We start from the raw sequence: 22,108 nt of genomic DNA on the forward strand, positions 1-22,108 counted from the left end.
TAGTGGGAATTCTCACTTTCATTTTCACTACCCATGTCTTCTTGCAAGACAGATCAATAGTGATTCATATAGTACACTTGTGCTGAAGCATTTTGGTGAACTAAGGTAGCGATGAAGCTTTTTATCATTCGAAGAAGTACAGGTAGCAAACAAGGGAGCAGTAAGTAGCTTCCTATTAGTATTATAACTCTTACTATAAGAGTTTTAAATCCTCCTAGCAGCGGGAGCCATTTTCTAAACATGGCCCTAGGATCAAATCTATGCCACACTTGCATGAGCACGTGTGCTAGTTTTGTCACATCTCTAACCATGTCTTCAACTACTTGCCCTTGATTATCTATGTGTAGGCAGCAATTAGTAAGGTTAAATTTCCTGCAGATCTCTCCTTCAGCTGCTAGCAAGTAGTCAAGAGCTAATCTATTTTGATAGATAGCATTTCTCATCTGAGTTTCTTGCCGGGCCAGAATAGTCAAGGCTCTGCTGGTTTCATTAGTGATTATTTTTAAGACAGCTTGTAACCGTATGATTCGGTTGATCATGTAAATGGGGGTCCAGTATCCCCACGAGCCGTCTTGTGCCTAAGTTGCAGGCCTATAATATTGTATGATTCTCTCGGGGCCATTTATCATTTTTTCAATTTCTTACAGCTATGCTTCTCTTTTTACGGCAAGCATAGACAGGGAAGCCCAGGAGTTTGCCTGTTTTTATGGGCTGTAGGAAGAAAGATGGTTTAATAGTGCCAATAACACAACTACCTGCCCACTGATCAGGTAATTTGGCATAAGCTCTATGCCCACATATCCAGTATAATCCAGTGGGGACTGTCCAGTCCTGGTGGGACTCCGGGTGGGTTCACACAGTTTGCAACTTTGGGAATTTACTAAATGGATTCCTCTCTATGTGATTTGAACTCCACCAAGTGACTGTTTCTGTGGTACCATTATACAGTTTCTGTCTCAGACAACTAAGTCATCCTATGGGGTGAGTGAATTCTTTTTCTTCTCTAGCTGTGCAATATTGTCCTATAATTGAGGCTTTTAGGACCCAGAAATTATCAGGGTGATTCTTTTGAGCCAGGAATTCATCAGGAACTGGGTCTGTAGGTACTAATTCTCAGGCTTCCTATGGCCACTGATCTCTTATTACAGTTCCTCCACATACATAACATGAAGTGACATTGAGAGACTGTGCTACATGCTTGGCTAATGGCAAAAACAAATTTCTTGTTTTTCCTGGAATTTCTGGTACTGGCACATTTAGTTCATCATAGAGAGTTTGAAACACTGGCTCAGGAGAGCATTTGTAAACTTCTTCCCGAACCAAGATATTTACTCGAAGATCCAGTCTGGCCCCATCGATTCCTAAGGTCACACGCTCCTCTTTTTTCCAGCGAGGATCAAAAGGATTGGTTATTACTAGTTCTAAGGGGTTACGTTGACCCTTAGTACAAGAAGGGCCATTTTTTCCTTTCCAAAGGTGGACTGGATCCTTCTCATCATTTGTTTTTTCCAAGTGGCCTAAACGACACAAGACCAGTATTTACATTTATTTCCACACAGTCCTAATTTATGACAAATGTACTTACTTTCTGCCATATAGCCTCTTTTCTAATTAAGAGAACTACATCTTATTCCTAACTTATTGCTATTAATGACAGCACAGACATCAAGTTTTAAGGTGACTTGTTTGGGCACCCTTTTTTTTTCTATTTTGGCTAATACTTTACTTGTATCATTTATGAGCCCCTAGCAGTCTTCAGTTCTTAATCTTGTTTTAAAAAACTGTGGTCATGGGAGGCTCAGATGTGTCATAACACACATCAGATTGGTCATTTCCTGGGCTACATACCTTGTATAGAATAACATTATACAATCAAGTTCTTTTTAGAGTTCCAGTACACTTACAATAACCGTAAAATAATAGGACCTTAGCAACCTTTGGTCCTACCTCAGTGACTTGATACATACACTGGGAACAGTCCTCAGTCTGAGGAAGGTCAGTTGAAGTCCTTACTGTACAAGTCCAAATTTTAAGGAAAATGAGTCCTGCGATGAGTTTCCTCATGCTTTGGCCATGCGTGGACCAGTCAGCTTCCGGGTGTGACTGGAGAAGGGCTTGTCGTTTTCTTCAGAGTCACTTTGCAGGGGTTGGCGAAGCTGCTCCCGTCCACGTACCGCTCACAGTCTACTGATGTTTACGGATGGTCTTGGAGGTCGGGCCTGCTAGAATAAACTGAGTCCAACACCTCTACACAGTTATGTTCAACTGGGCTCTCTGATACTGGGAGCAAGTGGTGGGGTTTAGGGTGTTGCAAACTTCAATGGTTATGTGGGGATTTTCACATAGCAAGCTTTGGTACTTGGTTAAGCTAGCATTTGCTAACCAATGATGTCCTTTGGTATTTATTAAAGTTACCACAGCATGGGGGGGGGCTTTATATTCAGGTTTTGCCTAAGGGTTAGTTTATCTGCTTCTTGTGCTAACAGGGCCTTTGCTAACAGGCTTTGGGGCCCTTAGACCTGGGGGCCGGCCTTTGGAAACCTTGTCTAGTTGTTTTGAGAGATAGGCCACTGGCCTTGGCCAGGCCCCACAGTCTGGGTTAAAACTCCAACTGCCATTTTTTCTCTTTCTGACACATAGAGTGTAAAGAGTTTTGTTAGGTCAGGTAGCCTCAGGGCTGGGGCTGACGTGAGTTTTTCTTTTAACTCATGAAAAGCTTGTTGCTTTTGGTTGTAATAGATGTAGTTTATCTAATCTACATTTTTATTAACTGTCACCTACTAAAATATTGACTCCAATCCTGCAGCTATTTGATTTCAAGCTTTAAACTGATCTGGTATTCCTCATGGGACTCCAATTGCGTCTAAATAGACATGAGAGTTGAAAGACCCATAAGGGGCTTCTCTCGCTTTATGATGTCTTATTATTATTTTTTCCTTCTGGTTGATGAAATGCCAGGGTGGAAGGGATAGCCAATTGGACTAAAGCACAAGTGCCACTCCAGTTACTCAGCAGAGTGCCCAGTAAAGGTCCACCACAATACCACCACACATCCACTTGGGGATGAACAAGGGCTGACTGATTGATAAGCTCTTGAAAATTCTTAAGCTCACTGCATCCTTTCAGGTCTCCAAGGAATGCTAAGTTTCCTCCCTGTCGTGAGAGACACGAAGTGAACTTAGTGTTGGGAGACAGAATCTGGATGGCCCTCGGGGGCTGAACCGCGGGGTGCCGGACTTTGGGGTATAGCAGAGAGAGAGTTTGGCATGACTTACTACTCCAGGCTGTAGAATCCTGGAAAAGAGCTACCAGGCTACCATGCAGCCTATGCCTGGTCGACTGGAGGACCACCTTAGTGGAAGGGGGAAAATCTGGGCCTCTGGCCTGCCATGTGCACGAGCATAGCAATTGCTTTTGTTTAACGTGCAGATGGAATATTTGATCCATTTTAACTAGGCATTTGCATCCTGGTATCCTGTCTTAATTGCTAAAGTTTGTTTTAAGTCTTTAACTTGTATGATCCTCTAGTAAAATGAATGTATGGTTTTAGGGAAATTACAAACACTGGTTGGGGCAGTCCATCCTTGCTCTTTAGTAGTCCACAGAATGTTGGACCAGTGAAAGCTCTATATCGGGGGGGGGGGGGGGCAACACTCCTGGTTGGCACTGGGGTCTTTATCCAAATCTCCCCAGATTAAATGGTCCTAGTTTACTAATGCCTCGTCTGAGGAGAGTCAGGAGGGACAGAAGTACTTTTCTGAAGTAGAGAGCTGTCTTTGACTTGGCAAGTCCTCACAGGGTATAACAAGGCAAGCTTTAAATGCAACAGTCTGAGGTGAAATTGACTTGGTTATATTAATAACTAGATGGTCAGCAATAGAACGAGGAAAGAAGAAAGAGTAATAGAATAGATGAAAAGAGTTAAATGTTTCCTAGCTTTACTTTGGTAGGGTTTTCCCCTGGAACTATGGCCCACGACTCTGGAGGGGGTGGCGCTTTCTTGACTCGGGTATGATGAGTCCATTCTTTTTAGCCGTACGAATAGCAGTCTTGGTGGTTAGCAGCACAAGGTAGGATCCTTCCCAGGCTGGCTCGAGTTTTTCTTCTTTCCACCTTTTGATGAGAACGTGATCTTCAGACTGGTGCTGGTTTACTGGAAATTCTAGGGGTGGTACTTAGACTTTTAGTTTTTTTGTTTGTTTGTTTTTTGTTGTTGTTTTTGTGAGAAAGGAAAGTGGAAGATAAACCAAGTATATAATTTTTAAGAAATTGACCTTTTTTTTTAAATGTGGGGACCTTGGCAGTGGACTTTATAGTCCTTAAGTGCCTTTTTACTGAGAAATTTCCTTTAGCACCTATTTTTATTAGTTTTTAAACCAAAGAAAGCCAAATACCATTTTACATTTAACAATGCTTCTCGTATGATTTTTATACCAGATAAGCTAAATGTTATCTTTATATTAGTGTGTTATTAATGTTAAACCTTAGTTTAATAAAACCTTGTAGACATATTTAATTTTTAATGTTTGACCATAAGGTACGATTTTATAGACTCTTTTTAACCTTCTATAATTTTTGCTAAAGAGCAGGTTGGTGCTTTAAGAAAAACCTGTTATGCTTTTACTTTAATATCCAGTTCATAGAAAAACTGGATGATACTTCTTTAACTTTAGCTAATACGTTGACACACAGAATGTTCTTTACAATTAACATTTTAAAACTTGCTTAAACCTTCAAAACAATAATTTTTTTAACTTTTCAATGGAGGTAAAAATGTACATTCTTATGCCTCCTTATAATCCTTTTACCAAAGGTATATTTTGCTTTTCTTATACAGGTTGCACATAAACTGTTTTGTTTTGTTTTGTTTTTTTCAGTAGTTTTACATTCAGGAGGCCTAGTTACATTTAAATTATACAACATTTTTTGCATAAATTCTTTTTTTAACACACTTTTTTTATAACCTTTTTTTTTCTTTCACGACATTTACAGACAATTTTTCCACATGCCTTAACTTTCTGACTTATTACAAACATTTGCTTTCTTTAAACAACCAGTTAATTTATTTCAGGACAAGAATTTACCATATAACACTCTTTTTGTATAAATTCCACCCCCCCCTTTTTTTTTTGCCCTTTTCTTTCGAAGATGATAACCCTTCTTTTCCAAAGCGAACCTTTTTTTATGTCTGTGAACTAGACTGTCTAAGGCCACAAGAATAGAAGTTACTATAATACATGTTACACTGTTAACTTTTAGCAAACTTTCGTTTTTTTGAAAACCTTGTAAGTTTGGGATTTTAATTAATCTTTGCTGTTAATAAGACCTTGTTTTGTCCAAATTAGAATTGGTATGATGGCTTTTAAAGGAACAGGGTACACTTTTTTTTTCTTAACTACTTGGATATTTCTCTTTCTTTCTTTCTTTGACGTTCTCTCTTTGACTTTCCTTTTGCCTCTGTCTCTTCCTCTCTCTCTCTACCTCTGTCTTTCCTTGCCTCTGCCAGTGCTTATGCTTCTGTTCTTTCAACCACTGTGTGTTGGGGGCGGGGGGTCTAGAACCAGCTGTAACCAAGTGTCTATATACAGGAACTGGTCTGGGTTCCCTGGCTCACATGTTACCTTGTGCTATACCTTTGAAACAAGGGACCTGTCCAGGCTTCCTTCTAATGGCCAACCTACCTCTAATGCTGGCCAGTCTATCTTACACAAAGTTTTAAGTTTTCCTGGTGTCATAGTACTCCATAGTCTCCCTTAAATCTTTTTTTTGAAATTTTTCAACATAATTTCTGTGGGGTGGGCTTACTTTTGTGCCTCACCCATGTTTCCTCTAGACAAAACACCACACTAACACCACATGCACACCACAAAACAAAGAACGGGTAAAAAGGGAACACACACACCTTTGTAGTTTACACCAAACCAAAATCAAAACCAAAATCAGAGTATCCAGAAATCCAAGCTAAGTCAAAACCAAAACCAAAATATCAAGCAATCCAAGTCAAAAACAAAAACCAAAGTGCCGGTACAGGCACACCATGGGTGATCAGGCCATGCTTCCACTCAAATGGAGTAGGCAAGTTCCCAAGACCAATCCTGTCAAGCAATTCAAACCAAGTCAAAACCAAAACCAAAGTGCCGATAAAGGCACACCGTGGGTGATCAGGCCATGCTTACACTGAAACTAGTCTCACCAAGTTTTAAATGTCCAGACTCCAAGTGCCCATTCCTTCCCAGTGTTCAGCCACTGCACTGATCCTCCATGGGGGCCTGCCACACACTGCTTTGGCGAGGCGTCCCACCGGGACAAATGCCTACCCAGGAGCGCTCTCAGGATCCGCGTCGCTGGGGCTGGTCGGAGTCCCCGCAGGGATATTCCACAGGGCAGGCTTAAGCCACCTAAGGAGCCGCCTCGACCATCCACCATTCACCTTGCTTCCTGGTCAGGGAACCAAGAAATGTAGCAGGACGAGCCACAGACAAAACTCCTCAGAAACCGAGTTAAAGAAGGAAGGGGTTTATTCGACCAGGGGCATCAGCAAGACTTCTGTCTCAGGAGTGGAGCGCCTCAAGTGAGCAATTCCTGTCCCATTTAAGGGCTCACAACTCTAAGGGGGTGCATGTGAGAGGGTCGTGATTGATTGAGCAAGCAGGGGGTACGTGACTGGGGGCTGCATGCCCCAGTAATTAGATCGGAACAAAACAAGATAGGATTTTCACAGTGCATTTCTGTACAATGCCTGTAATCTATAGATAACAGAACCAGTTAGGTCAGGGGTCGATCTTTAACTACCAGGCCCAGGGTGCGGCGCGGGGCTGTCTGCCTGTGGATTTCATTTCTGCCTGTTAGTTTTTACTTCTTCTTTCTTTGGAGGCAGAAATTGGGCATAAGACAATATGAGGGGTCGTCTCCTCCCTTAGGAGTACTAGTGGTAGTCAGTAATGTGTGGTGAGGATTAGATGAACTAAGATTATATAAAGCACTTGGAACAGTACCTGGCATGGTGTAAGCTTATGTGATTTAGTTATTATATTATTAATGAGCATAAAAATATTTATATGGCTTTTATAGGTTCCCTCATGTAGTTGGGCTTCCACTCCTATTTTTTGCCACGTAAGCTTAAATTTTTCAACCTCAAATTCTTCTGCTACGATTGCTGTCTAGAATCTAATCACATTGACAATACTTATTTAAGTGTGGGCAGAAGGCCTCCTACATCAGAATGACCTGGGGTGTGAATTGATTAAAATACAGATTATTACACTTCTCCAGATCTGCGTTTCCACAAGCACCCTGAGTAATCTTGGTGCATTCCAGAGTTACAGAGCTAGTGCTGTGAAACTCTGGGAAGGATTATACCACCTCTGACTTCCCAGGCACTGCTTAATGTATTTCCCTACAAATTTGTCCAAAAAATATGCATGTAGATTTTGGCAGAGCACCATGTGTCTGAGAAATAGAAAGGAAAGTAGTGACCTAAGAATTCTTCAGTCCATCTCAGAACCTAGTCTTTTGTGAAATGACTTCTATGAAGTAGAACATTCTTTGTGTTCTACTCTTCTTAACAGTGTGAGTAATAGTCCGTTCCTGCACTTACGTTTTAAGTATTCGGTACTAATTAGTGAGTGTGTGGCTAATTCTAAACAGCTGAGTCATTTGGGCGCTTTTTAGGAATAAAAGGAAACTGTAGGACTGAGAAAAATATCTGTCATTGACAACAGGAAATAGAAATAAATAATACGTGATTTTGCAGTGAAATGACAGGGTTGTTATTCAAACCCTTCTCTCCTGATTCTACAGCCAGGCATGTGAAATAAGTTCAGTTGTGAGTGAAAATAATGTTTTTTAAGTCACAGGAGCTTGGCCATTACTGACATTTTGTTTCTTTTTTGTTTTTGAGGCTAGAGTGCAGAGATGCGATCACAGCTCACCGAGGTTGCAGCCTCAACTTCCTGGGTGATCCTCCCACCTCAGCCTCCCAAGTAGCCAGGACTACAGACATGTGCTACCTTACCTGGCTAATTTTTTGTTTTTAATTTTTTTGTAGAGACAGGGTTTTGCGGTCTTCCCCAGGCTGGTTTTAAACTCCTGGGCTCAACTGATCTGCCCATCTCAGCTTCCCAAAGTGCTGGGATTACAGGTATGAACCACTGCACGCAGCCCATTACTAACTATTACAGGACTGTTGGACAGGTGTTAATAGAATCCTTTACAAATTCTTGTAAAGATAGGAGAGAAATGAAGTGAGTATAGAATAAGAAGGGAAAAAGCAAAAAGATATTGCGGATACTGGTTTGCAAATTAAGATAACAAATATTTATTGAATACTTAAAAACCAGGTGTTGTGGTAGGAACACACACACACACACCCCTTTCTTCATCCTCACAACAACCAAGAAGAGTAAATATTATAGTCCTCATTTTATAGAAGAAATTGAAGCTCAGAATGGTTCTTATAACTGACAGTGAACAGAGTCAAGACTTAAACACAGAACTTCTGATTCTAAAGTATGGTTTAACATACTTGACATATAATTTTTGATCAGCAATTATATACAGTTGGACTATAAATGAATGTTTTTATGCATAGGTAATGCATATTGGACACTATTTCACAGTTCCCCTGAATTTGTTATTTGAAGATGGCCAGAGGGGATTTTCACTTCCAACCAAGATGAAATAAGAGAAATTAGATATTTATTAATACCCTTCTGCCTAAAACAATGAGAAAACTGGACAACATATATAAAAAATGTCTTTTGGATTTTGGAAAGAAAGCAGCTGAGGACCTGGATCTCTGAGAGAAGAGAAAACAGCACAGTGAGTTTACCATTGCACCAGCTGTCTCCCTGGGGGCAGTTTCCAAGGCTTCAGTGCAGACTAAGACAGAGCTTTCCCAGAGGTGTGCAGAGAGCAGAGTTCAGTGTGGCCAAGGTGGCTAGAATTTACAGAGTCAGGTCCTGGAGACATGAGAGCAGCACAGGAAGGTGCAGAGGGCCCTCAAGGCTTTGCTGACCAAGGTGTTTGGTTGAGTACCGATCTGCACAAACTCCTCTTTGGAGTAGGAATCCAAAGATCTTGGAAGAACAGTATCTTCAAAAAGCAAGTAGGTAGTATGATTATGATAGCATGATTAAGAAAGAAGCTGAAAGATTGTAGAGCTGTGGTGAAGATATATATTACTTTAGTCAGTAAGAAAGAAGACTGTCGGGCCAGACATGGTAGCTCATGCCTATAATCCCAACACTTTGGGAGGCTGAGGCGGGCGGATGACTTGAAGTCAGGAGTTTGCGACCAGCCTGGCCAACATGTGAAATCCCATCTTTACTGAAAAAAAAAAATACAAAAATTAGCTGGGTGTAGTGTCAGGCACCTGTAATCCCAGCTACTCAGAGGGCTGAGGCAGGAGAATTGCTTGAACCTGGAGGTGGAAGTTGCAGTGAGCCGAGATTGTGCCACTGTACTCCAGCCTGGGGGACAGAGCAAGACTCCATCTCAAAAAACAAACAAGCTTTTAAAAACCTGGGACATTTTGGGAGGCCAAGGCTGATGAATCACCTGAGGTCAAGAGTTCGAGACCAGCCTGGCCAACATGGCAAAGCCCCATCTCTACAAAAAAAAAAAAAAAAAAAATTAGCTGGTCGTGGTATCACATGCCTATAGTCCCAGCTACTCAGGAGGCTGAGGTAGGAGAATCACTTGAACCCAGGAGGTAGAAGTTGCAGTGAGCCAAGACTGTGCTATTGCACTCCAGCCTGGTCAATAGAATGAGACTCTTGTTTACTCTAATAGAATAAACAAACAAAAACCCCAGGAAAATCTATATAAGAAACATACTGTCCAAATTTACAACAAAACCAAATATGCTTTTATTTTAAGCAACTGATGGAGTGAAAGAAAAGATAATCCATTTGACATTTATGCTTGCAATGTCTTACTTTAAGCATCACATAATTTGGTGATACAAGATGGTTAAAAAAACAAAAGTATGTGTGCAGAGATTATATGTGTATATGTATTATATATGATAGTGTGTCCGGAATTGGTGGGCTCTTGGTCTCGCTGACTTCAAGAATGAAGATGCGGACCCTCGTGGTGAGTGTTACAGTATTTAAAGATGGTGTGTCCAGAGTTTGTTCCTTCTGATGTTCAAATGTGTCCGGAGTTTCTTCCTTCTGGTGGGTTCATGGTCTCGCTGGCTTTAGGAGTGAAGCTGCAGACCTTCGCGGTGAGTGTTACAGCTCATAAAGGCAGCGCGGACCCAAAGAGTGAGCAGCAGCAAGATTTATTTCAAAGAGTGAAAGAACAAAGCTTCCACAGCATGGAAGGGGACCCAAGTAGGTTGCCACTGCTGGCTGGAGCAGCCTGCTTTTATTCCGTTATCTGACCCCACCCCCATCCTGCTGTTTGATCCATTTTACGGAGAGCGGATTGGTCCATTTTGCAGAGAGCTGATTGGTCCGTTTTGACAAGAATGCTGATTGGTGCGTTTACAGTCCCTGAGCTAGACACAAGAGTGCTGATTGGCGCATTTACAATCCTTTAGCTAGACACAAAAGTTCTGCAAGTCCCCAGTAGATTAACTAGACACAGAGCACTGATTGGTGCATTTACGAACCTTGAGCTAGGCACAGGGTGCTGATTGGTGCATTCACAATCCTTGAGCTAGACACAAGTGCTGATTGGTGCATTTACAATTCTCCAGCTAGACATAGAAGTTCCCCAAGTCCCCACCAGATTAGCTAGATACAGAGTACTGATTGGTGCATCCACAAACCCCGAGCTAGACACAGAGTGCTGATTGGTGCATATACAATCCTCCAGCTAGACATAAAAGTTCTCCAAGTCCCCACCTGACTCAGGAGCCCAGCTGGCTTCCCCTAGTGGATGCCATGCTGGGACCGTGGGCAGAGCTGCCCATCAGTCCTGCACCGCACACCAGCACTCCTCAGCCCTTGGGCAGTGGATGAGACCGGATGCTGGGGAGCAGGGGGTGGTGCCCATCAGGGAGGCTCGACATGGGAGCCCACCGCAGGGGGGCTCGGGCATGGCAGGCTGCAGGTCCTGAGCCCTGCCCCACAGGTAGGTGGCTGAGGCCCAGCGAGAATTCGAGCACGGCGTGGGTGGGCTGACAGTGCTGGGGCACCCGGCACACACCCTCCAGAACTGCTGACCCAGGTGCTAAGCCTCTCACTGCCCGGGGCCGGCAGTGCTGGCAGGCTGCTCCGAGTGCAGGGCCTGCTGACCCTGCGCCCACCCGGAACTCACGCTGGTCCACGAGCGCAGCATGCAGCCCCAGTTCCCACCCGTACCTCTCCCTCTACACCTCCCTGCAAGCAGAGGGAGCCCGCTTTGTCCTCAGCCAGCCCAGAGAGGGGCTCCCACAGTGCAGGGGTGGGCTGAAGGGCTCCCCAAGCATGGTCAGAGCAGACGCCGAGACCAAGGAGGCACTGAGAGCGAGCGAGGGCCACAAGCACGTTGTCACCTCTCAATCCTCCCTCTAAACAGGACACCCCAACTGCTGTTGGGAATTTGGCCAATGACCGCTCTAGCTACTTCCTGCTGGATAGGGGAGCTGAAGGGACCCAGCAGTTGTAGTGACCTCCAGAGGGGAGCTCTCTAAGCCAGTGAAAGTGCCAGCAGGTAGGTCCAGGGGTCCTCGGTAGAAGTTGTTAGTTGAACTCATTTGGGGTTCCATTTGTAAGACCATCTGTAGCTTGATGGCCTCAATTCTAGAGGAAACAAATTTGACAAGAAGGTTAAAAATACAGGGCCCAAAGGCGAGTAACAGCAAGATGGCTGCCACGGGACCTAGAAAGGGGAGAAGCCATGTTGCCCAACTCCAGAGGTTGGTATAAGAGTTTGAAAGGTGTCATCTGATTTCAGAAGCCTTTTCCTGTAAATGCCAGGCAGCATCTTATACTATCCCTGACTGGTTAGTGTAAAAACAACACTCTTCCACTAAGAAGGTACAGAGTCCTCCTTTCTCAGCAGTGAGGAGGTCTAGGCCTTAGTGGTCTTGGAGAGTCACTGCTGCCAAAGAGTCTATTTGGAATTGTAGAGCAAGGATAGATTCTGTTATTTCTTGCAAACTGTCTGAGAAATCCTTTGAGAGCGTGTGGTAGTAGGACAGTGAAGTAGATAAACTGGCTATTCTGGTTCCTGTGGCAGTAGCAATTCCTAACCCTGTAAGTAAGGATATTAGTTGTATGGTTCTGTACTGATGGACCTGAGCTTTGAGGGGTACTGATAAGGTGTGATTTCCTGGGGCAATGTTAATGTTGGGACTTAGAAAGACTAAGGTGCAGGTGCCTGTCCAATTAGTGGGGAGGCAGATGTAGGTCGACATTCCACATAAGAAGAATATACCTTGCCTGGGTAGACAGAAATTTACCCTGGCTTTTAAAGGAATAGGGTACACTGTTTTTTCTTTACTACTTCCATCTCTCTTTCTTTCTCTTCAACTTCTCCTTTGTTTCTCTCTTTCTCTCTGACTCCCTCTTTGTCTCTTCCTCTCTTTCCTTCTTTGACTTTCTGTCTCTCTGTCTCTTCCTCTCTCTCTCTTTCTCTCTCTCTTTTCCTTTCTGCTGATCTTTCCCTGCCTCTGCTAGCAGCTTATGCTGCTGTTTTCCCCTCTCCTTCCAATTTTGTTGGTTTTGGCAGTGTAAGACTGCCACCTCCTTGTGTGCTATAACTCCATAATTTCCCTGTGGTATTCAATGGGGTTTCCCTCAGAGATTAGGAACTCCCCTTTTTCCATATTGCAGCATGGCCATGTAGGATCAGACAAGCATACTTGTTATCTGTTTACACTTTACTCTTCTTCCCTTTTCCCAGTTCTAAGGCTTGGGTAAGTGCCACTAGTTCTGCTAACTGGGTACTGGTCCCTGGGGAAAGAGGCTTACTTTCAAGTACAATTACATCACTAACTATGGCATAACTTGCCCTTCGTATCCCATTCTCCACAAATGAACTTCCATCGGTATATAGGTTAAGGTCAGGATTAGCTAAGTGGACTTCTAAGAGATCTTCTTGGGTGGCATAAGTCTGGACTATAATTTGTTGGCAGTCATGCTCGATTGGTTCCCCATCCTCTGGGAGAAAAGTGGCAGGATTGAGGGCCACGCATGTGCGTATTTGAAGCACTAGTCCCTCAAGGAGTAGTGCCTGGTATCTAAGTAGGTGGTTGTCTGATAGCCATAAACTTCCTTTGGCACCTGGTGTGCCATTTACATCATGAATAGTCCAGACAGTGAGGTCCTTTCCTTGTATTATCTTGACAACTTCTGACACTAAGATGGCCATCACCTCAACTACCTGTAAACAGTGAGGCCAGCCTTTTGCTACTACATCAGTTTCCTTAGGTATGCCACTGGTTGTGGGGTTGTCCCATGAGTCTGAGTAAGGACTCCAAGAGCTATCCCTGCTCTCTGTAATGTATAAAGAGAAGTTTTGTCCTGTTGGAAGGATTAAAGTTGGAGTTTGTACTAGGACCTGCTTTAAGGTTTTGAAGGCTATTTCTGCCTCTGGTTTCCATTTTACTGGATGAGTATAGAGTGGCCTGGCTATCTTGCTGTATCCGAGGATCCACAGTTAGCAAAAGGAACACCCGCAACTGTTTTAATGTCTTAGGGTGAGGATAAGCCAGTATAGGCTGTATTCGTTCCTTGCTGAGGGTGCTGGTCCCTCTGGCTAAGATTAGGCCTAGATATTTAACCTGCTGTAGGCAAAGCTGGGCCTTCGACCTAGACACCTTGTACCCTTGATTAGCTAGAAAGTTCAAGAGATCTAGAGTAGCCTGCTGGCACGAGGCTTCTGAACTGGTAGCCAGAAGTAAATCATCCACACACGGAAGTACCAGAGTGCCTGGACTTGAGAAGTGGCCTAGATCTTGGGTCAGTGCCTGAACAACAGATGAGGGCTGTCCCTAAACCCTTGGGGCAAGACTGTCTATGTAAGTTGGGACGTGTGGTCTGTGGGATCCTCAAAGGCAAAGAGAAACTGGGAATCAGAGTGCAGGGGAATACAGAAGGCACCCTTGAGTTCCGGAACCATGAACCATTCTGCTTCCGCTGGTATATGAGAGAGCAGGGTATAGGGGTTGGGTACAACTGGATATAGAGGAATTACTGCCTCACTGATGAGTCCAAGATCCCGCACTAGTCTCCACTGACTGTTCAGTTCCCACACTCCTAGAATTGGGATGTTGCAGGGACTGTTGCATTTCCTTACTAAGCCTTGAGCTTTTAAATGTTCAACAATATCCTGAAATCCCCTATGAGCTTCAGGTCTCAAGGGACATTGCCTTCGTTAAGGAAAAGTGGTGGGATCCCCTAACCTGATTTGGATTGGGTGAGCATCCCTTGCCCCTCCAAACTGTCCCTCCAATGCCCAGACTCTAGGGTTGATTCCTCTCTCAAGTAGGGGACAACAAATGGGTTACTTGTTCCCCATATTCATGTAGATAGTAACTCCAGCGTTGGCTAATGTATCCATACTGGGGATGGCTTGCTGACCAGTAGGGAATTTGTCCCTTTCTTCGGCTGTCATTCTATCATTTACTTGACTAAGATACCAAGTATCTCCAAACTCTCAGGCTGCAGCTAAAGCCACATTATTTTCATTAAAGGCCAGGGTTTGATGTAACAGTAGCATGACATCTCTCCAAGCAAAGTCAAAGGTTTGCCCTAGACCCTGTAGGATATCCATGTACCTATCAGGGTCGTCTGAAAACTTTCCCAGGTCTGCCTTGATCTGCTTTAAGTCAGAGAGGGAGAAGGGAACATATACATGGGTTGGGCCAAATTCCCCTCCCCCTACAGTTTGAAGGGGACATAACCGATAGCCTGGGGGTTTTTGTGGTCCTTTGGAGATTTATTTGCTTACTTCCTTCTAGGCAGAGGAGATTAGAGGAGGAGTATCATTAATAGGAAGGGGAGCTATAGGGAGGCTAGGATATGGGGTAAGCTGAGAGGTCCTCCTGTGAAATATGAATTGTAAGCTTTGCATAGTTGTGTATTCTCCCTCAATGAAAAGAAAGCTTGGTCATAAGGTATTTCACTCTATTTGCCTTCCCTCTTACAGAAAAAGTCAAGCTGCAGGATAGTATTGTGATTTGTACTTCCCTCAGGTGGCCATTTTTCCCCATCAGAGAGAGAATATTGGGGCCAAGCCATAGTGCAGGAAAAAATGAGCCACCTCTTTTTTCAGGGTTTGTGAGTCAAATTCGTCCCAATGGCTTAGGATGCATTTCAAGGGTGATCCTGTTGATGCCTGAGTGTTTCCCATCTGAAAGACAAAACCGCCCACAGTTTTGGTTTGTGTTGTTTCTCCGCCTGCCCAAGAACCCACAACGGTCCCTGGACCCTGCTGATAGGAATAGTTGCGCTCACCTGACGCAGCAGCAGAAACACTAGTTCTCCCAGACCCCAAGGAGGATCGAGGAAGGTCAGATTTAGTGGCCCTTACTGACGCATTCTCAAAAACCCACACGCTTGCCTGTCCTCCTAGACCACAAGGAGGACCGAGAAAAATCTGATTTAGTGGCCCTTACCAACACATTTTCGAAAACCTGTTAGAGTCCTAAGCATTCTCCTGTTAGTATTGGGACTTTACCCCTGTCCTATAAAGATGTTATGCCCCAAAAATGAAGTGGAGGACCATACCCTGAGGGAGGGAAGGGATCTCCAGAGTTGGAAGAGTGATGCCTTTTGTCCCCACTTATATGAATAGGTAGGATACAATTTCTGAGGCTCCCCAGATCCTAGCTTCAGAAATAGCTTTTGTTAGGCCTGTTTGTCTGAGGAGGTATCCTAAAATTCCAGATAATCCCCCCTACAACAGGGCTTTGGGCAAAAATTATGTCTTTCTGATTGGTGAGCCCAGGTGCCCAAAGAAGGTAACAGAGTCTTGGAGTTTATACTAGAAGTCATTCTTATTGGAGAAATTAGAAAAGCACCAGAGACAGGGAGTGATTTTTAAAAGCAGGACTAACCTCAGAGAAGAGAGGTGAGAGGAACTTTGTCTGACAGGCATTAAGGCCCGGGGGCAAGAGTCAGGATAGATAGGATAGATGGGTGAGTCTCGCTTGGATGACATGCCTTTGAGAGCTCTGCTCACGGCCACAGGGTCAACCAACTTGTTGTCGGGACCCCAGAGCTCAATGACTTTCCTCTCTGTCAACCTTCGGCTCAGCCCAGAGGTACAGGAAAAGTGGAAGCTGATACCAGGCAAACCAACGCTCCCAACTCCAAAGACTCGGGGGTTGTTAGAGAGCCCTTTCCCAGAAAGCTTGACACCTGTGTCTTTAGTCCAGCGGCCATGCTAGTCACTTTTAACTGGCCAACAGGTGCCTGGTATTTAGTCCCTGAATTCTAAGGAAAAATAGGACAGAATAGCAAACAAAAGGGGTCCAATGGTACTCACTGCTTGGTGATAGGTGATAGTCTCACCAGTTGGCAATAGGCAGTGGTTCCTTCGTCGTCACCAAAATGTGTCCAGAATTGATGGGTTCTTGGTCTCTCTGACTTCAAGAATGAAGCCGCGGACACTTGCGATGAATGTTACAGTTCTTAGAGATGGTGTGTCCAGAGTTTGTTCCTTCTGATGTTCAGATGTGTCTGGAGTTTCTTCCTTCCAGTGGGTTCATGGTCTCGCTGGCTTCAGGAGTAAAGCTGCAGACCTTCACGGTGAGTGTTACAGCTCATAAAGACAGGGCAGACCCAAAGAGTGAGCAGCAACAAGATTTATTGTGAAGAGCAAAAGAACAAAGCTTCCACAGTGTGGAAGGGGACCCGAGCAGGTTGCCACTGCTGGCTCAGGCAGCCTGCTTTTATTTGCTTATCTGACCCCACCCACATCCTGCTGATTGGTTCATTTTACAGGGAGCTGATTGGTCCATTTTGGCATGGTGGGCTGCAGGTCCTGAGCCCTGCCCCGCAGGGCCGTGGCTGAGGCCCGGTGAGAATTCGAGCACAGCCTGGCCGGCAGTGCTGGGGGATCTGGTGCACCCTCTGCAGCTGCTGGCCTAGGTGCTAAGCCCCTCACTGCCCGTGCTGGTGGCGCCAGTGGGCCACTCTGAATATGGGTCCTGTGGAGCCCGCACCCGCCTGGAACTCACGCTGGCCCGTGAGCACAGTGCACAGCCCCAGTTCCTTCCCGCGCCTCTCCCTCTACACCTCCCTGCAAGCAGAGGGAGCCAACTGTGGCCTCGGCAAGCCCAGAGAGGGGCTCCCACAGTGCAGCGGTGGGCTGAAGGGCTCCTCAAGCATGGCCAGAGCAGATGCTGAGGCCGAGGAGGTGCTGAGAGCGAGTGAGGGCCGCCAGCATGTTGTCACCTTTCAATAGTGATAACAATTGTATTTTGTCTCACGTTTAGAATAGGTCTACAGATGAAGCTTGAGAAAATTATAGATTAACTGAAATTTAAAAGTTAAAAATCTTCATATAAAAATGGTATGGTTGGTAGAACTTGAAAGTGGAGGGGAAAAGCAAGTGGACAGTAGTGTAAGTTAATTAATTTACATCGAAAGAATCAAGATACTGTTTAAAATTTATAGAATAAGAGACGGTTAAAGGATATTCACCTTTAAAATTTACAAAGATAATCAGAATTTTAAATTACAGAAATAATCAGAAGACAAATATTTTGATCTATTATATAGGAGAAGGTTTGGCATGATGGAAGGTAGGGTAAATGAGCCAGTTTCCTCATCTTTAAATCAGGAATTCAGTAGTATGGTTTAAAGATGGTAGCATAAGAACCAGAGGTCTTGGCTCATGGTTCTGCAGGTGTACAGGAAGCATGGCAGCATTGGCTTCTGGGGAGGCCTCAGGGAACTTTTACTCATGGCAGAAGGCAAAGTGAGAGCAGGCCTCTTACATGACAGAAGCAGGAGGAAGGCAGAGGGAAGTGCTGCACACTTTTAAACAACTGAATCCAATGAGAACTCACTATACAATACCAAAGGGGGATCATGCTAAACCATTCATGAGAACTCTGCCCCCACCCATGATCTAGTCACCTCCCAGCAGGCCTACCCTTCAACATTGGGGATTACAGTTCCACATGAGAGTTCAGTGGGGACACAGATCCAAACCATACAGTTCCACCTCTGGCCCCTCCAAGTCTCATGTCCTTCTCACATTGTAAAATACACTTATGCCTTTCCAACAGTACCCCAAAGCCTTTACTCATTCCAGCACTAACTCAAAAGTCCAAAGTCTCATCAGAGACAAGGCTAGTACCTTCCACCTATGAGCCTGTAAAATCAAAAACAGATTAGTTACTTCTAAGATACAATGGGGATATAGGCATTAGGTAGATACTCCCATTCCAAAAAAGAGAAATCAGCCAAAAGAAAGGGGCTACAAGCTCCATGCAAGTCTGAGACCTAGCAGGGCAGTCATTCAACCTTAAAGCTCCAAAATACTCCTTGGGCACACTGATGTGCAGGGTGGGTTCCCAAGGCCTTGGGCAGCTCAGCTCCTGTAGCTTTGCAGGGTTCATCTCCTAAGGCTGCTCTCATGAGCTGGCATTGAGTGCCTATGGCTTTTCCAGACACAGGGTGCAAGCTGCTGGTGACACTGTCATTCCAGGATCTGGAGAACAGTGGCCCTCTTCTCACAGCTGCACTAGGCAGTGCCCCAATGGGGACTCTGTATTGGGGGTCCGACCCCACATTTCCCCTGTGTGCTGCCCTGATAAAGGTTCTCCATGAGGGCTCTGCTCCTGCAGCAGGCTTCTGCCTGGACATTCATGTTTTTCCATATATCCTCTGAAATCCAGGTGGAAGTTCCCAAGCTTCAACTCTTGCATTCTGTGCACCTGCAGGCTAAACACCACATAGGAGACACCAAGGCTTATGGCCTGCACCCTCTTAAGCAGTATCCTGAACTGTACTTGGGCCAATTTTAGCTACAGCTGGAGCTGCTAGGGTGCAGGGAGCAGTGTCCTGGGGCTGCACACAAAACCATCCTTTCCTCCTAGGCCTCTGAGCCTGTATTGGGAGGGGCTACCTGGAAGTTCTCTGAAATGCTTTCAAGGCATTTTTCCCATTGTCTTGGATATCAGCACTTGCCTTCCTTTTCGGTGTGCAAATTTCTCCAGCCTGCTTGAATTGCTCTCCTGTAAATGGACTTTTCTTTTCTTTTTTTTTTTTTTTTTTTTTTTTTTGAGACGGAGTCTCGCTCTGTCACCCAAGCTGGAGTGCACTGGCCAGATCTCAGCTCACTGCAAGCTCCGCCTCCCGGGTTCACGCCATTCTCCTGCCTCAGCCTCCCGAGTAGCTGGGACTACAGGCGCCCGCCACCTCGCCCAGCTAGTTTTTTGTATTTTTTAGTAGAGACGGGGTTTCACTGTGTTAGCCAGGATGGTCTCGATCTCCTGACCTTGTGATCCGCCCGCCTCGGCCTCCCAAAGTGCTGGGATTACAGGCTTGAGCCACCGCGCCCGGCCTGGACTTTTCTTTTCTACCACATGGCCAGGCTGCAAATTTTCCAAACTTCTATGCTCTGCTTCCCTTTTAAATATAAGTTCTAGTTTCAGGTCATATCTTTGCTCATGCATATGAGCATAGGCTTTTAGAAGCAGCCAGGTGACTTCTTGAACATTTTGCTCCCACTAGATACCCTAAATTCTCTGTCAAGTTCAGAGTTCCACAGATACCTAGGGCAGGGGCACAATCCAGCCAAGCTCTTTGCCAAGGTTTAACAAAAGTGACCTTTGCTCCAGTTCCTGGTAAGTTCCTCATTTCCATCTGAGACCTCCTCAGCCTGGCCTTCACTCTACATATCACTATCAGCATTTTAGTTACAACCATTCAACAAGTCTCTAGGAAGTTCCAAATTTTCCCTCATCTTCCAGTCTTCTGAGCCCTTCCCACTCTTCCAACCTCTGCCCATTAGCCAGTTCCAAAGCTGCCTCCATATTTTCAAGTATCTTTATTATTCCATTCTCACATTGCTATAAAGAAATACATGAAACTGGGTAATTTCTAAAGAAAAGAGGTCTGATTGTCTCATGGTTCTGCAGGCTGTACAGGAAGCATGGCAGCATCTGCTTTTGGGGAGGCTTCATGGTGGAAGGCAAAGAGGGAGTGGGAGCAGGAGGAAGGGTGGGGGATGGTTGCTACACACTTTTAAACCACCAGATCTCATGAGAACTCTACCACAAGACAACATCAAGGAGATGATGCTAAATCATTCATGAAGGATCCACCCCCATGACCCAGTCATCTCCCACAGACTCTACCTCCAACACTGGTGAACACAATTCGACATGAGATTTGGGTGGGGACAGATCCAAACCGTATTAGACATGTTTTCAATAGGCTTTAGGATACAAAGATAAATAACATATGAATAGATTCAAGGAACTCAGTCAAGTATGGTCCATTTCAGTTTTTCTGGCTTTTCCATTCTCTAGATACATAAAGGTAAACCAGTCATACCTCCTCCTCATGACCCCATGGTCTACAGGGGATACTGTCAGGTATACATGTTTCATTACATTACAGCTGAAGAGCAAAGAGTGAGGACAGGGAAAGCTTCACAAAAAAGTGAAGACTGGTCCAAGTTTGTCACCAACATGCTCTGTGACTTTCCCTACTGGATCATGTGGGACAAGGCAGGACCTTCTCTGGGACATGGTTCATAACATCTTATATACAGAATAGCCAGGGCTAGAGTCCCAGCTGCTCCAAAATTCCATGATTCTAATATGGTGATACTTGTTGTTCCCATCAAAATGTTTTAAGAAAATAGTCCCAATTTTAAAATATGGTTAAAAAAAAGTTTTATCTAAGTCTAATCTTAATGGATATCCTTTCAAATTAAGTTTTTGCTAATGAATTTCCTGGAACAACTTGTTCCATTAGTCTGTTTACTTAATGTCTTTATGTAATGTTTATTTGAAATATTATGCACATTATAAACTTTTGCATTAATTAGTATGATACCCAGTGTATGACATTATTATTATTTCAGGAAGCGTTCTTTTTAATTTCACTTTAGATCACCCCTGTGATTTTAATTCCTGTATTTCTTTTGAAGGGAAACAGCTTTATCAAATAGGATTTTAGATTTTTATTTTTTTTTTTAATTATTTATTTATTTATTTATTTATTTATTTATTTATTTATTTATTTGAGACAGAGTCTGGCTCTGTCGCCCAGGCTGGAGTGTAGTGGCCGGATCTCAGCTTACTGCAAGCTCCACCTCCCGGGTTTACGCCATTCTCCTGCCTCAGCCTCCCGAGTAGCTGGGACTACAGGCGCCGCCACCTCGCCCGGCTAGTTTTTTGTATTTTTTAGTGGAGACGGGGTTTCACCATGTTAGCCAGGATGGTCTCGATCTCCTGACCTCGTGATCCGCCCGTCTCAGCCTCCCAAAGTGCTGGGATTACAGGCTTGAGCCACCGCGCCCGGCGTTAGATTTTTAATTTTGTACTTCTTGAGCATATGAAGATTGCTTTTAGAACTAAAATTTTCGTGAACTTGAAATTCTCAAAGAATCACTGAGATTTGAGAAGTGACTTTTTTCTTAGAGGAATGATCCAGTGCACCAAAGAAAAATATTAATTAGGGCTGGATTTAATTACCACTGTAGATTTATTGGTGCAAGAATTTCGACAAGTTTTTATTGACTTTAAATAAAATTCATAGCCATTTAATAAGCTAAAAAAAGTATAATATTTGAACCCCCAATAATAGATGTTCAAACCGTAAACATGGTTTTGCAAAGAAAATTATTAAAATCATTATTTAGAAAAAACTTTAGAATTGTGTTATTTTCTCTTGTATCATAGTCACCTGCATAAACTTTTCTGGGTTATGTGCTTGCATTTTACGGAAATAGTTTTATCATTTGTAAAATTCCACAGCTGAGTTTTGTTTTCATCAATATTTACATTGAGGTACTGTTAGGAACTACAAAGTGGAATTACACTGTTGTTTATCTGGAAGCTCAAAAATGTTGAGATCATCTTTATTAGAATTTCTTTCATCTGCAGCTGTGTACTAGTTGAAAAAACTGATGGAAGCTGAAAGATGGGATTAACTACCACCCTACTACTTAGTGTGTGTTAATCCTACTGACATGACTTCTACCC

General features: G+C 44.1%; 1 protein-coding gene across 2 annotated transcripts in view; it reads left to right on the top strand.

Annotated features, from left to right (window-relative positions):
* The window catches only part of PTPDC1 (protein tyrosine phosphatase domain containing 1), a 102,151-nt gene that overhangs the window by 21,333 nt on the left and 58,710 nt on the right, over positions 1-22,108 (top strand). The gene's annotated exons all lie outside the window — the stretch shown is intronic.

Source organism: Rhinopithecus roxellana, chromosome 16, assembly GCF_007565055.1.
Source record: "Rhinopithecus roxellana isolate Shanxi Qingling chromosome 16, ASM756505v1, whole genome shotgun sequence".
NCBI lineage: Eukaryota > Metazoa > Chordata > Mammalia > Primates > Cercopithecidae > Rhinopithecus > Rhinopithecus roxellana.